This window comes from Clupea harengus, chromosome 2 (assembly GCF_900700415.2).
Source record: "Clupea harengus chromosome 2, Ch_v2.0.2, whole genome shotgun sequence".
Lineage (NCBI taxonomy): Eukaryota > Metazoa > Chordata > Actinopteri > Clupeiformes > Clupeidae > Clupea > Clupea harengus.
In genome coordinates, this window is record NC_045153.1 from 23,109,984 (window position 1) to 23,124,764 (window position 14,781).

General features: G+C 44.3%; 1 long non-coding RNA gene across 2 annotated transcripts in view; it reads right to left on the reverse strand.

Annotated features, from left to right (window-relative positions):
* LOC116225197 overlaps positions 1–14,781 on the reverse strand; it is a 37,294-nt gene that overhangs the window by 20,029 nt on the left and 2,484 nt on the right. For both annotated transcript variants that reach the window (XR_004165971.2, XR_004165970.2), the window contains exons 2-3: positions 9,956–10,068; positions 6,719–6,804 (exon numbers count right to left, since the gene is read on the reverse strand). This is a non-coding gene — a long non-coding RNA (uncharacterized LOC116225197). The remainder of the gene's footprint in view (positions 1–6,718; positions 6,805–9,955; positions 10,069–14,781) is intronic.

The following is a 14,781-nucleotide window of genomic DNA, read 5'->3' on the forward strand; positions in this document are numbered from 1 at the left end:
AGAGAGAGGAGGGATAAAGAGAGAGAGAAAGAGAGAGAGAAATTCTTCACATTCCTCTAGGATAAGAGGTGTGATCCTGGGCAGCCCAAAGCCGCATAAACACAGATAAAAAGGCATGTCCTAGTCGGATGGGTGACCCCCTCGCTCTTACAGACCACACCACTGAGTTCACGCAAAATAGCACATGCTCCCTCATTTAGATCACATGAGGGTGGAAATGACAGACTGTGCTGGTATGCCACACTTAACAACAGCAGATGACAAATATACTCTTTATTTAATAACATGCTATTTTTACTGAAATTTGAACGTTTGACTTGTACACCTTATAGATTTTCTTCTACATAAAGTATTTCCACATCTGTGAAATGTATTGTAATTTTAAAAGAAGCATAAATAATCACAGACAATGTTCTATAGTATGCTCATCAATGTAATCAACTGTCCCCTGATCACCTGTAAATTAAAGTTGTGATATTCCCTCTTCAAAACACTTGGTCAATAAGCTATCACCACCTGTCCATTCTCAGCAGTCAGCGCCTAGTCAACTATTTCAATCCAAAGAGGAACAACCAGTCGGTTTAGATATACTTATTTGGGGCAACAGAACACTATGCGCCTCCAGTATGACAACATGGAAGACCCTCTGGCTGTGCCTAAATTGGCGCTCAGTGCCGCATGCACCACGCCAACTTAGCTCTGCCAGGGGGTGAGCGGGCACATGACTGGACCACTGTCTCCACTCAGCCTCGCAGGAATCTGGGCAGTCAGCTGGCAAGAGACGTCAGACACACGTCACTCGCTCCCAAACTCATTGAGTCCCTCTCTCTTTCTGTTTCTCACTGCCTCTCTCTCTCTCTCTCTCTCCCTCTCTGCTCCCTCTCCCTAACCCTACCTCCCTCACTGCTCTCACTCTATTTCTATTTCTCTCTCTCTCTCTCTCTCTCTCTCTCTCTTTCCCTCTCTAACCTTTCCTGCCCTTTCTCTCTCTCTCTCTCTCTCTCTCTCTCTCTCTCTTTAAGCGCACAGTGGCTGGATGCCAGCGGGTTGTCGGGGTGTCCCATGCCGGCTGCCAGTCCCAGCAGTGGCGCTGGTTGTGCTTCTGGCCGCAGGCTGGATGTCTATATTAGGTGGCCAGAGCCTGGCCCCAGGACAGAGGGAGAGAGAGAGAAGGAGAGAGGAAGAGAGAGAGAGAGATGTGCGGGCGACACAGCCATGATGTCACGGTCATGCCTCCCTGGTATGACTGAGGTCCCTTATCAGCTCGAGATAGAGCACACTCGTTTGTTTTACATTCCACCTCACATCCCCACCACCCCCACTGCCCTGCCCCCTACTCTTCTACTGTCTGGGGGACCAAGTGGGGCAGAGGCAGGGCATGAGGGGTGGGGGGGGGGGGTACTAAAGCAGGAGGGGTTGTAAGGGGATCATCCCACCAGCCCCTCCTGCTCTTTTAAAGGCACAAAATAGGCACCCAGGATTTCGTCATCGCTATGCCAACCATGCGTTTTGAATAGCTGACAAAGAGCAAAGAGTGATTTACATTTAGGGTGGGTACTTGGGAAAAAAAAGTGAGAGAAAAATGCCAGGCATTTGCACCCTAGATCCTGGCATCCTATTAACAATCAACATTGCATCGACCGCTAATATTAGCTTAAGCCTGGAGACTCACAGTGGCAGTGATAAACGATCGTTGAGGAGGAACCTTTCGGAATTTTTGGATTGCTCTTATCTCAATCCACGCACCGTTGAACTTGGCTGCTTCTGTCCGATGACTTAGTTTAGGTAGATTTTTTTCTTCTCACCCCAATCTGAAATGGATCTGATATTTTCCTTTTGGCAGAGGCTTGGCCAGCTGTGGTGTGTGAACAGGAATGCGAACGTTAAAAGGAGGTAGATGTGTATCTGGGTGGTGTGATCACCTGTGACCGCGTCATTCTAAACCAACAGGCGCCACCTCTAAAAAGATGCCCAAACAATGCTTCACGTTCACTGGAATGCCTTTTTAGATGCCCAAACAACGCTTCACGTTCACTGGAATGCCTTTTTAATGTGCTGATCGATTCATTGTAATTATTAATATTACAAGGAGAAGAGGAGGTCAGCGGAGGTTTTGCTACACTATCGATTGCATTCAAATATCTTATTACAGCTTGTTAATGTGTTATAAAATGTAATACTGGTTCTTGCTTGGTTATAAGACATTACTGGTTCTTGTTTCATTTTGAAAATATATGGTTTAATTGATATCATTTCATATGTGAGATAACAAGTCAATTTAGGAGGACATTATTTCTATATTGACGATTAGACATCTCATTAAAAACTTCATATTCTACTATGTTATAACAGTTGTTATAAGCGCATGTTATTACAATGTCTTCTGCTATAGTAATAACCATGCATTGTAATATAGAATTGTAGATATTGTGTGAAGCTTTGTACAAGGAGTATTCAGTGTTGGTGTATCCATCTCTTTAGAGTGTTTTTGTGTATCTGTGTATTTGTGTGTGTGTGTGTGTGTGTGCGTGTAAGTGTGTGTGTGTGTGTGTGTGTGTGTGTGTGTGTGTCTGTTCATTAGAATGTGAATGTGAGCCTGTATATGTGTTTGTATGTACAGTATATAATAATTTGTGTGTATATAATCATTTGTTTCTTTGCCTGCTACTTTATCTGTGTGTTTGTGTGTGTGTTTATGTGTTCATTTGAGCATGTGTTTATATTTTCATGCACATGTGTGTGTGTGTGTGTCTGTGTGTGTACATGTATATGTGTGTGCATTCGTAGCGGTGGCTGCAGCTGTGTGAGGTCTGGGGAGTTCTTGCGTGGGGGATGGGGAAGAAAGTAAAAGCTCTAGGGTTCCATTAAAGAGTGCCTACCCGTCTGCTCCTCCCCGAGCTGGCCCTTTAAAAAGAGCTGGATGAGAAGCAGCTGAGATCTCTCCCTCCCTCCCTCCCTCTCTCTCTCTCTCTTTCTCTCTCTCTCTTGCAATCTCTCTCATTCTCTCGCTCACTTGCACACTCTCACATTCCCTCTCTCTCTTCCTCTCTCGCTCTCGGTCTCTTGTCGCCTGCTTCATCGCCCCCTCAAACACCCACTTCTTTTCTCTCCTCTCCCTCCTCCCTCTCTCTCTCTCTCCCTCTCATCTGCCTACACACTCCACCAACGCATACAACCACCCACACACATGCACCCACTGAAACACAGACAGACACACACGCACACACACAAATACAGATACATGCACACACACACACACACACACACACACACACACACACACACACACACACACACACACACACACACACACACACAGACAGACCAGCATACCCAGGCTCTCTCTCCTCTCTCCTCTCTCCTCTCTCTCCTGTCCCACCCTGGCTCCTGTCCCTGTAAACCCAGGATGCGGGGACCCCCGCCTTGCTCCACCGTGACCCCTGCGCTCTGGTCACGCTTCCCCCCTGCGTGCATCCTGTTGGTGGGCTCGCCGGCATTGAGCCAGGGGAGATGGGAGTCTCCACTTCCCCCCCTTTTTTTCTCTTCCTCTTCTTCTTCACTCCACTCAGACCCACGGAGCAAAAACAGGGAGCGAGAGGATGGGGAAAAGTGAAGGGAATGAAGAGAGAATGAGAGAGAGAGTGAGAGAGAGTGAGAGAGTGAGAGAAAGAGAGTGAGAGAGAAGAAAGAGGGGGGGGCACAGAGAGAGACAAAGAGATAGAGAGAGAGAGAGAGCGAGAGAGAGAGGGAGAGAGAGAGAGAGAGAGGTGGCAGAGCCAGCTACAGCAGTAACACCAGAGGCAGGCAGGCGGACGTACGAGTGGGTGGGTGTGGGTGTGCTGTGTGCTGTGTGGGCTGTGCGAGAGCTGACGCCCTCATCCTGAGTTCCGAGCGTGTTCTTTTATAACATTCCATTACATTCCATTCCACCCTCCACCTCCACCTCCCCCGTCACCAGCAGCAACGACTACATTGACCACACCAAGCGGCACTTCCTGCTTCACACCCAGGGCCGGCAACCCCCCCCCCCTCCCCTCCACGCCTCTCCGCCTTGGGCTGGTCGGGTCCGGGCTAGACTCAGGGACTCCTGGAGTACCACCTTCAATTATCCCGTCCAGCTGGGCCAGGAGAGAAAGTGCTGATGTTACACAATGCAGCCACCACCCGGAGTCACCCAGATTCTTTGCAGGGGAGGGGAGAGTGGCGTAACCCGCCGCGGGGACTGATTGCACTGTTTGGGTTGGCGAGGTGACATGAGTGAAAACGCACCGCAACACACACACACACACACACTTAAGGGACAGAACTGGGGGAGTCTAATAGCCGCAGGGATGGAGAGTAAGGGGGCAACAATTAGAGGGGGAGACTGATATAGACAGAGAAGGACAGAAAGGGTTAAAGAAAGACAAAAGGACACACTTATCTGAGAAGTGAGCAGAGGATGAGAAGGTGAGAGTACAGCACCAATAGGAGAGAGAGAAAGAGAGAGAGAAAGAGGGGAGAGCGGGAGAGAGAGAGACAACAGGGGGAGAAGAGAGAAAAAAGAGGAGTGGGCTTTTAACAGCTGTTCACTGAGCAGGGGGGGTCACCAGAGTTCATTTCCTCCAGCATACAGCACACACACACACATACACACACACACACTCACACACACACACACAAATACACACACACACACACACAGATATCTTTATCAAGCTCAACTGCCAGCAGACGGCTCACTGAGGGTGGGGGATAGTCTGTGTGGGTGTGTGTGTGTGTGTGTGTGTGGGTGTGTGTGGGTGTGTGTGTGTGTGTATGTGTGTGTGTGTGTGTGTGTGTGTGTGTGTGTGTGTATGTGTGTGTGTGTGTGTGTATGTGTGTGTGTGTGGGCCGGAGGGGCGATGTTCCTGCCTGTGTGTCACTAATTCGGGGGTGGGCTGCGCCTGGACGGGAGGAGGGCTGTCCCAGTTTCCCCTGTCGACTTCCTGGTTGCTGGTGTATTGTCTGGCGCTGCCCTCGCGTGTGATTCCATCGGTCTACTTATTTGGAAGCGGCCCCTCCCCAGTGCACAGAATGACTTATTCTTAATGTGACCTTTACTGCAGCCAGTGAGTAATGTCCTAAGCGATGGGACGGCGCGAGACGCCATGTGCTTTACGATTAGACTATCCGGGCTATCATCCAACAGAGACACAACACAGCGGGTGGTGGTTGTGGTGGTGCATCCTTATCAAAATGGCAACGGCAGCCATCTTCCTTTTGGTCACACGGCACAAACCCTCACCCCAAATATGGCACATATCTTAACCCTCACCCCAAATACGGCACAAACTACATTTTTGTGGTACGTGACTCACCGGGAGCATGTTGAGACTGAATAGAACCACTTGGCAACCAAATGACAGACAACAAGCATGGGACATGGAAATTTGACATATGCAAGTGAATCTGCCAAGTGTGGGCACTTAGGGGACAAAATGAAACAAGGACACACAAAGAGTATCATCCATCCATCCATCCATCCATCCATCCATCCATCCATCTTTCCAAGTCTTGACTTCTTGCTGTCTCTCAGTCTATACAGTGTGTCTCCAGCTAGTCACAGATGTTCTCTGTCACCCATAAAAAAAAGACTCCAAAGACTGCCTTACTTCAGTGAACACACAGAGGATATGAGATGACAGGAGAGACGGGGAAGAGATTCAGGAAGAGGAGGGTGAATCAAGAGGCAGAGAAGATAGAAGTGGGACAAGGAGAGGACAGCAGAGTGGAGATGAGGACAGGAGCTAATCTGAAGAAGAACCAGGAGACAAGAGGAGAACAGGGAGGAGGAGGAGGAGGAGGAGGAGGAGGAGGAGAAAAGAAGAGTAGGATTGAGAGGAGGGGAAGAGATGTGGAGTAGAGGAGAGGACAGAAGTGAGGTGAGAAGAGAAGAGAAGAGAAGAGGAGAGGAGAGGAGAGGAGAGGAGAGGAAAAGAGAAGAGGAGAGAAGAAGAAAAGAGAAGAGAGGAGGAGAGGAGTGGAGAAGAGAAGAGAAGAGAAAAGAGGAGAGGAGAGGAGAGGAGAGGAGAGGAGGTGCCCCTGAGTGAAGAGCTGGAGGAGCATGACTCACTGCCTGCCTGCCCACTCTTCCCACCCACATAAGCCAAGGAGTGGGAGTCAGTGCTGGGCACAGAGCCCACGGGCCCAACCATCAGGATGCTCTCTGTTTCTCTCTCTCTCTCTTTTTCTCCACGTCTCCAATCGCTCTCGCTTCTTCGCTCGCTCGCTCGCTCACTCGCTCTCGTTTTCTCTCCCACTCATTCCCTACACACAAGCGGAGCCCACACCGAGGGGAGCGTTCCTTTAATGATGTCATGTGCCTTACATCTGAGAATGGCATTCAACACGGTGTGGGGGCTGACTGCATGTGTGTGTGCTCTTACACATGTATATGTGTGTGTGTGTGTGTGTGTGTGTTTGAAGTACCGAGCTCCTCCAGAAGCACAATCCGAGACCCTAAAGCCTACAGACACCATTTAACAACTTACTCTGGACCAAGCTGATGCGGGGGGGCATATCAAGCAGGTCGTCAATATCGTTCACCGCCTCAACCCACAGACTTAATGGACACAACTCCTCAAACTACTCAAATCTCCTCTAACCACACACACTCACTGTCCACTGGAGAGTTGCAAGCACTACCATTACACCAACCCTCTATAGCTGCACAGGAGAAACAGATGAGTGTCTTTACCTTTAGGAGACAGGTCTACCGACGAGGCAAGGCGAGGTCGTCAACTCTTCTACATGCGGCCACTCCCCTTCAAAGAACGCAAAGCCCTGGAAGTGGGACGGAGAAAAGAAAAATAATGTAAATCACAAGCACTGAAAACACTTTTTATCGCTCTCCTTATTGTTTCTGGACTTGGCCCTGGGTTCATGGAAGACAATTGGAGTCAAGGAAAAAGGCTATTTTGTTGTTGTACGATTATGCTTGTGTTGAACTTGATCTAGCAAAGTGGTTTCCTGACTATTTTCACTTCAGACAAGAAAAATATTATGACCTAATAAATGTATTCTAGTGTCCGGGCGCAGACGTTCATTACCATGTTAAAAATGTAGCAGCCGTTCAATTTGTCATATTTCCCGTCGGGTTCTAGAATGTGCATAATGTCTAAACACTTAACGTTAAAGTTGTTGGTTAACCCAAATGATAACACACAAATACATAACTAATTATGATTTTTTTTATTATCTGTCTTTCAAATACTAGCTTCCTTGTGCGTGTAATTCTGGGTCAGGCATTTTTCGAGCAGACATGTCAACAAGCGTTAATCTGTTTTGTTTTTTCTTTTTTTCATTTTGAGGAATGGGCAGACTTAGTGCTGGTTTTCAAATGAGACAGATTGCTCATTAAAATAATTCAGATGTGTGTGTGGGCGGCCACTAACAGCCCTGCTACTCTTTCGCAGTGGCTCAAACTGTTGCTGAAGAAACCAAAGCCTCCATCCCAAAGGCAGAGTGGTGGAATTTTTAAACATTTCTTTATCCTGTTCTGCTAATAAATTATAAACACAACCCTGCTATACTAGACCCCATGACCTTTTCAAAACTTCAGGTAGCAACCTACAGCACCATTTTTTGTTATTTCAAACCTTGTTATTGTTATTTCAGCAAGCACTACATAAAACAGTAATAACCTCAGATATATTTTGTATATTGTGCTTATCACTGTTGCCTGGTACAGTGGATATTTGTACATAGTGCATATTGATGTTGCATTACAATGCAGGTTTTGACTTACAATCAATGGAACATTGCATGTATTAGTACCCATTCCATACAGGTATATTACATTACATTACAGTCTGAAGTCTGACTGTGGTTTAACCATGCCTGAGTCTTCATTAAAAGTGTAAAACGTATTGTTTTGTGTCTGCGCCTGCACTGCCTATTTCAGTGGCTTTCACCTTTGAAAGATAATTGAAAGTGAAAATGTAGCAATTATGCCCCCAAAGCAGGCCATTATGATTCCTACAGTGGAACGTCAGGGTCTGTTGAGAGGTACTTAAGCCCGTCCATTTCGCATGCAGAATCATCTGTATTCATTTCACACAGCCAATTGTGAAGCCAGAAACATTGGATCCATTATCAGCACTTAAAATGAGTGCAGGGAACCTGCTGACACGGATTCTGACAGCAGTTTGAATACTCTGGCATAATAGAGCAACAAGATATTTCACATTAACTGAAAACACATGCTACAAAATGTGACAAATTCATCAACTATCTGTTGAGTTACAGAGGCAAATGCAAAAAAAATGTCATTTAAATCTTAAGATGTTGGTCAGTATGTTACTGTATCAGTGAAATGTTGGTAGGAGTTTTGTATATATCCTTTTTTCACAGACTGTTAGTTGGTGAATAGCCAATGAACAAGGAAGTGCTGCAACATTAAAACAGCTTGTATTACAGTTTTTCTAGCCAGCCAAGCAGACTTGCAGAAATGGCACTGTGAAGAGGTTTATTGTCGCCAAGAGCAACATATCAGCTCTCAACACTAAACTGGATTCAGATTCTCTTTGTGTCTCTGATATGGCCCTACCAAGCAATCCAGCTGTTACTCCGTTATTCATGTGTAATAAACGTGTTGTTACATTGTTTTCGCTCTATTAAACCAACTTGGGTGAAAGTGGTCAAATCTTTCCCCAAGAATGACAAAAACCAACAGCAGACATGGTGGTGTATGTGTGGTCCTGCGACCACTGCATGAGTGGGAAAGTTAAAACTTGTACGTCTCACAAGTGCCCCCTGTTGGAAAATATTTGAGGTAAGAGCATACTATTTTTTTGTTGTAATAATGCAGGTAATAACCTGACTAAGTAGTCTTTCCTCCAAAATTCTTCAAACAGAACGTCAGAGTGTGAATAACCCAAGGACTACAGAGAATGAGAGTAATACTCAGCATCTGTTAGTCAATGACCATTGTAACGATAATTTTGTCACTTTGTTTGACACGATAGAGAAAATTAGGCTACTTGACTACCTGTCACGAAAGTGACCACTGCAAACAACCAGGTCATGCAATTTTACAGTCACATTATTATTATTATCATTATTACTACAGGTGGTTTCCAATGTTCGTTTTGATTAGTAGATAGCAACATAGCATATATCCAACCCAGTTAGGGCTATGTAATTGGTGACGGCCGTTCCCTATACTTTATTGCACAGTGAAGTAATAGTTGTCATTTAAAGGCGAGAAAGATAGAACGGGGAAATGTGGCCGTTTTGCATGCCACCTCCCTCGCCCCCTCTCCTTTTCTCTTTCACCAAAACTCGACCCTCTATTTTATTCCCCAACTCAATTCTTTCAGTCACGGGGTCTCCCCTGGGGCAGTAGCATTCCAAAACACACAAGAATTTCCTTCTCCTCGGCACACATACCACCCCTCCTCCCTAACTTAAAGAAGAGAGAAGAAGAAGGGGAAAAAACACATCTACACACTATCTCGGTTTAACTATTATTTCACCACTGCCATTTCACTTCATAGGCTGCTGTGGTATTTATTGGTGGCTGAACCGTCGCACTGACGCGACTTCAAACAAGTTTCCCTAATTATAAGACTTTTTTCGGAGCCGGGCTGTAAAATATATTCGTCAGAGCAGAGACAGACCACACACTCAGAGGCTACACCATGCTCAACGGTGTCTTGCTCTGCAGCGTTGAAGATGGTGGCTTGTGCACCGAAGCCCCAAGCAAACATCGGAATAGCCTACTCAATTTTATCAAAAGCCAAACAAAGTAACCAATTAAAAAATAAAGCGACTATTTTATGAATGGTTCTCACGACTAATTTGAGATATCTCGACCCATATCATGCCGCGAAAGTCTAATGCAAAACATTCCGAGCACACCAATGACGAGAACAGCGGCCATGCGGAGGAAAGTGAAGACATATTTTCAAAATAAACAAAAGCATAGACCTACCTTTTGTCTGACTCAACTGCAGGGCCACGTTCTTCCACCCTTGCGCACCAGCGCCGTTGCCCATGCGATAAGTCGGGAGTAGCAGACACATTCCGTTGTGCGACACTCCACCGCTGTAGTCCAGGAAAACAGAAGCAGAAGAGCGGAAAAAAAATACAACCAAGAGGTGAAAAGGAGCTTCGATCAACACATTGCAAGAGAGAGTCGATAGCGCAAAATCCATGCGCATAAAGCTAATGATCTCATCAGTCATTCATCTGCTTGTCATATCCCCTCTTCCCTTATCGGTCCCCTCGAGGCTTTTCACGGTGTGCATACCAAATCGGTAAGGAAATACCACTCGTTTTAATGCGCTCCGCGAACACATGCTGCCCATTCACACTAACAGAGCTCGGCCCCCGCTCAGTACAGCTAAGAATCACTTCAGAAATCCCCCGTGCTGTCGGGGCCGTCCCCGCGACAAGCGGCGGGTGGTGGACAGCTCAGATAGATGTACACGCGCGTACATTTTGAGCTGGGATTCAGGAAAGTCCTCGGCCACCGAACGTTGTTTTTTTTTTTCATTTCCTTTCTTTCTTTTTTTTTCTTTTTTTTTAAAGCGACACATCTTGATTAAGTAACAAACTTCTCAGAAATCTCAACTGAATTAGCCTCTTTAGAATGTCCCACGAGTTCTGAGAAAGACAAGCATGAAATTCGACACCTGTTCATGGTTCCAAGACACCATGTCTTTATACTAATTAATACTCTTCTCATTGAGGAGAACACATTGACAATATCTGTAGATTTTCTAAATATCTGATTGAATACTTCATCTCACCACCTTGCCACTAAAACAGCTGTCCATTCTTTAGACAAAAGTTGCAGTCACCTGTTAACCTGTTATATTAAATAGATATACCCATAATTTGTTAATTAAATTACAACAGATTTATTTATAAACGATTTAATAGATTTGGCTTGATTTTCTGTAGATTGGTTGACAATACTGAATTTATTTAATGGCTTTAAGAACACGGTTTCATATCTTACTATTTTCTGGAAGATAACTGACACAATCCTTGCACCACAAATCCAAGAATCCAAGAAAAAACTAATATATTTCTCATTCACACACTAGCAACAAGTAAAATGCACCCACAAATGGATTAAAATGACTACTCTGAAACAAACCTAGAAAAGTGAGTTTCTGAAAACCTGCGTAATCCTGAAAGAACATTGAGGGGCTTCTAGATGATTTCACAGTGGACAGTGAGTGGAAATCACATTTCATATCGTGTCAATAATAATTTGCATGTCACTGAATGACTAACATTCTCAGTCATACATGTCTCTTTGTGGACAGTCTTATGGGAAGACCAGGCAAAAGTGAAGAAAGAGAGAGAGAGGAAAGAAAGATCTTCTTCCTTCTTTACTCCCTCTAGCTCTCTCTCTCTCCCTGTCTTCAGACCCCCACCCCTTCTCTTTCTCATGAGCAGAGTTGTTTTTACAGTAGATACAAGGGGCTTCACCAAAGAATATGACTGTCAGGAAACGATTACAATGGGAGTTCACCTAACCGACCACACTGTCACCTCGGCAACAGGCTATCGGCAGCCTTCTCCTTTCTAGTCAGCCCTGACCTGAGTCCTTGGCCCAGAGGCAGATAGGAGGCACGTGGGGGGTGGGAGGGGGCACATGCGATGGGCAGGGGAGGTAGCCATTTACATAAAATTTCCAAAGTGTTAAAATGACAGCTGAAGTATTCTCTCTCTCTCTCTCTCTCTCTCTCTCTCTCTCTCTCTCTCTCTCTCTCTCTCTCTCTCTCTCTTCTGTTTTCCATGTGCCCTTTCTCTTTGTCATATAGCGTCTCATTTCAGCACCTTCAACACCCTCAGGGTGAGAGTCGATGATGCATTAGGGGAAATTTGTCTAGTTTGAGGTTGTGCTTGGGATTTCTTCAGATATGACCTGGTACAGTCATGATAGTGCCAGTCACATGTCTTTGGGTTGTTTGGTGGCCGTGAAAATAATCCATATGTGTTTCGCATCATGTGCAAATGTTTAAACATACATAGTTGAAACACATTGTGTTTTTGGAAATCAGTAGATAAAAGAGTTTCTTAAGCTGTTTTCTTACACCATGGATTCTAGACTTGTTGTTTCTTTCAGATATCCATAATCCTACCTTTGTAAGAGACCAATTTGTGAATCCAATTGTGAGACAATTTTTTTCCCATTATGAGAACAAAATAAATTACAGTGTGTATTTTATAGTCATAAAAGATACTTAATTAAGTAATGGCACGTCTGTTATGGCATTAAGAGTCTAAATTCCTTGTGTACTCTTGAAAGAACTTAAAATGGCTCCTGTGATTTGTTAGACTGCCTTAAGGCAAATATTACTAAATATTACCGTATCATTAGATACAATATTTAGTCTGCGTTGGACATAACACAACACAGTTTGAAGTTTTCCCCAGTACAGTTTGGGGGTATTCCACTATAGCATCATATGAATATACAACTCTCTTAGACATTTTTATATAGATGAGAACCCTACTGATGGTTAATATCAACAGTGTATGCTTTGCCAGAATTGTTAAAAGTAAACGTAATAATTTAGTTGTCAGTTGTTATTTAGATGCATTCCATAGTGTGACCACAAATGACCCATATCCTATGCGTACCTGATGTATTCTTCGCTTTCATGATGTGAATTCTTCTAGACACTATTTTAAGTACATTTACAGCATTTGCTGACGATTTATGGGAATACTTGCTGGACAGGCAAATCAGTGTTGAATCTTTGATTTGCTTATGCTGTCACTGCATCGTTGCTTGTAAACAGAGGGCTTTAATGACCTTGGCCCAATCAAGGATCATCCCCCACCATCCAAACATTACCTGAGCTTACAGGTATCTCCCCACTGTTGACACAGGGGACAGGCTCATCTTGGCGTGGCAACTTCAATCGGCTGAGACTTCAATCGACTTCCACGGCGCGGAATTTGTTTGACCGTGGTCTAAAGGACATGTTGCATTTGTTTAGATAAACCCGAGCTGTTGTAATGAATAACTACTCTAGGAGTTGGGCTTCGCTTGTGTGTGTGTGCATGCGTGCATGTGTGTGTGTGTGTGTGTGTGTGTGTGTTGTGTGTGCATCTGTGTGCACTGCAACAGAGTTATTTTTTTCTGCGTAAGTCAAAGGAGGATCATCTCAAGCCTTCAAAAATACATCATATCACTAAGCGATTGATGATATGTGCTTTTAGGGGATATATATATAATATGGATAATCCCAATAACATGAAGGACAGGGCGTTTGTCTTTCATTTTTACTGACAGACTATTGGGCAGCAGGACAGCACCCATAATTCTCATTAGTTAGCTTCTAATGTAACACTCCTCCAAAGCTCCACTAAAACCCTTTCACTAGGATTAATCATCACAATTGAGAGATTCTTTTTGCCCTCACAGAGATGCCTTTCAGGTCCATGAAAGCAGTCGAAATCTACATCAGAGGTGTCTGGCAGGCAGGGCTGATCCTTCCAGTCAAGACCTATTTTGTGTAAGTGTGTGTGTTTCACTTGTTTCTGTTTTTTTAAGAGCACAAAAGATATTTTGTATACCCAATCCAGGTGGCCATCATCCTTGTGGTTTATACATGTTAATTGATTTGACATCCCCTGAGTGAAATCATATTTTAATGAGGGAAATCATTGCAAATTCTCCATGGACTTAATTAATCTGCTCCCTGATCTTGACGTCAGCAACTTGAGGAGGGGAAATCTGTGAAATGAGGTCGTTTCAGGTAAGCCAAGGTAACGCAAAACACGCAATTCAGGTTTTGACTATGGCGTTTCAAAAGATCATAGAGTTTTAAGTGCAAAATTAAGGAAGTCTGCACTACAAAGTTTCACAAGTGACTTCATTAGAGGAAGAGATAGCAGTCTTGGTTTGATTCTTGCTAAAATAAGCCTGAGGGTGAGAGGCTGGGTGGGGTACAGTTTGCAACATATTGAGACTTGAGGACTATTTCAAACTTTGTGTTGATTGATTAAGTCAGTGCATTGAGTAGTAAGACACAGCAATTATTTATCAAATAATATGTTGTATCATGACTGCTATATAAGCACATAAGATAAAACGCTATTTCAGACACTGATCCATTTTTATTTTATTTTTTTACAAAAATAAGAATAGGATAATAATATGATATTGATATTGATCAAGAACATGTTGCGTCCTCTGTGAGTCATTCAATCTACTTCACATGTGCGCATTTTGTGTGAGCATGAGAGAGAGAAAAAGAGAGAGAGAGAGAGAAAGCGCACCAGTTACAGGGCTAGCCATGGTTAGCATCGGGTGGTACCTAGCTAGCAAATTTTACTACAGCAAGCCTTGAAGGCTATGATATAAGAAGCTTTTTCAAAAAGAAAAAGGATGAAGACAAGGCACAGAGGAGATGGAGGAAGAGTTCTCTCCTGTTGCTACCCGTCTGGGCAAGAGAAAGGTAAAAAGGAATGAAATTATGTGAACCGTTTAGACTCGACTTGAATATCTCCCAGTTTCAAATTGATCTCCAATCAGCACTCTTGATAGGCCTATCTAGACAAAGGCTGACGTTGTGTTTTTTGATTAAATGTAATGTATACATTTATATATAAGTCTATAAACACCTCTTAAATGTTATCTCCTTTTTATCTATGTCCTGTGTCAGAGTGACCTAGCATAAAGTGTTTTCATGTGGTATAATGGATGGGGTAATGTTCATGTGAGTCGGACAGACGACAGGCCCTGCATGCCATGTTTCTTACTGTTTCTGTCTCTAACTGTATGCAAAT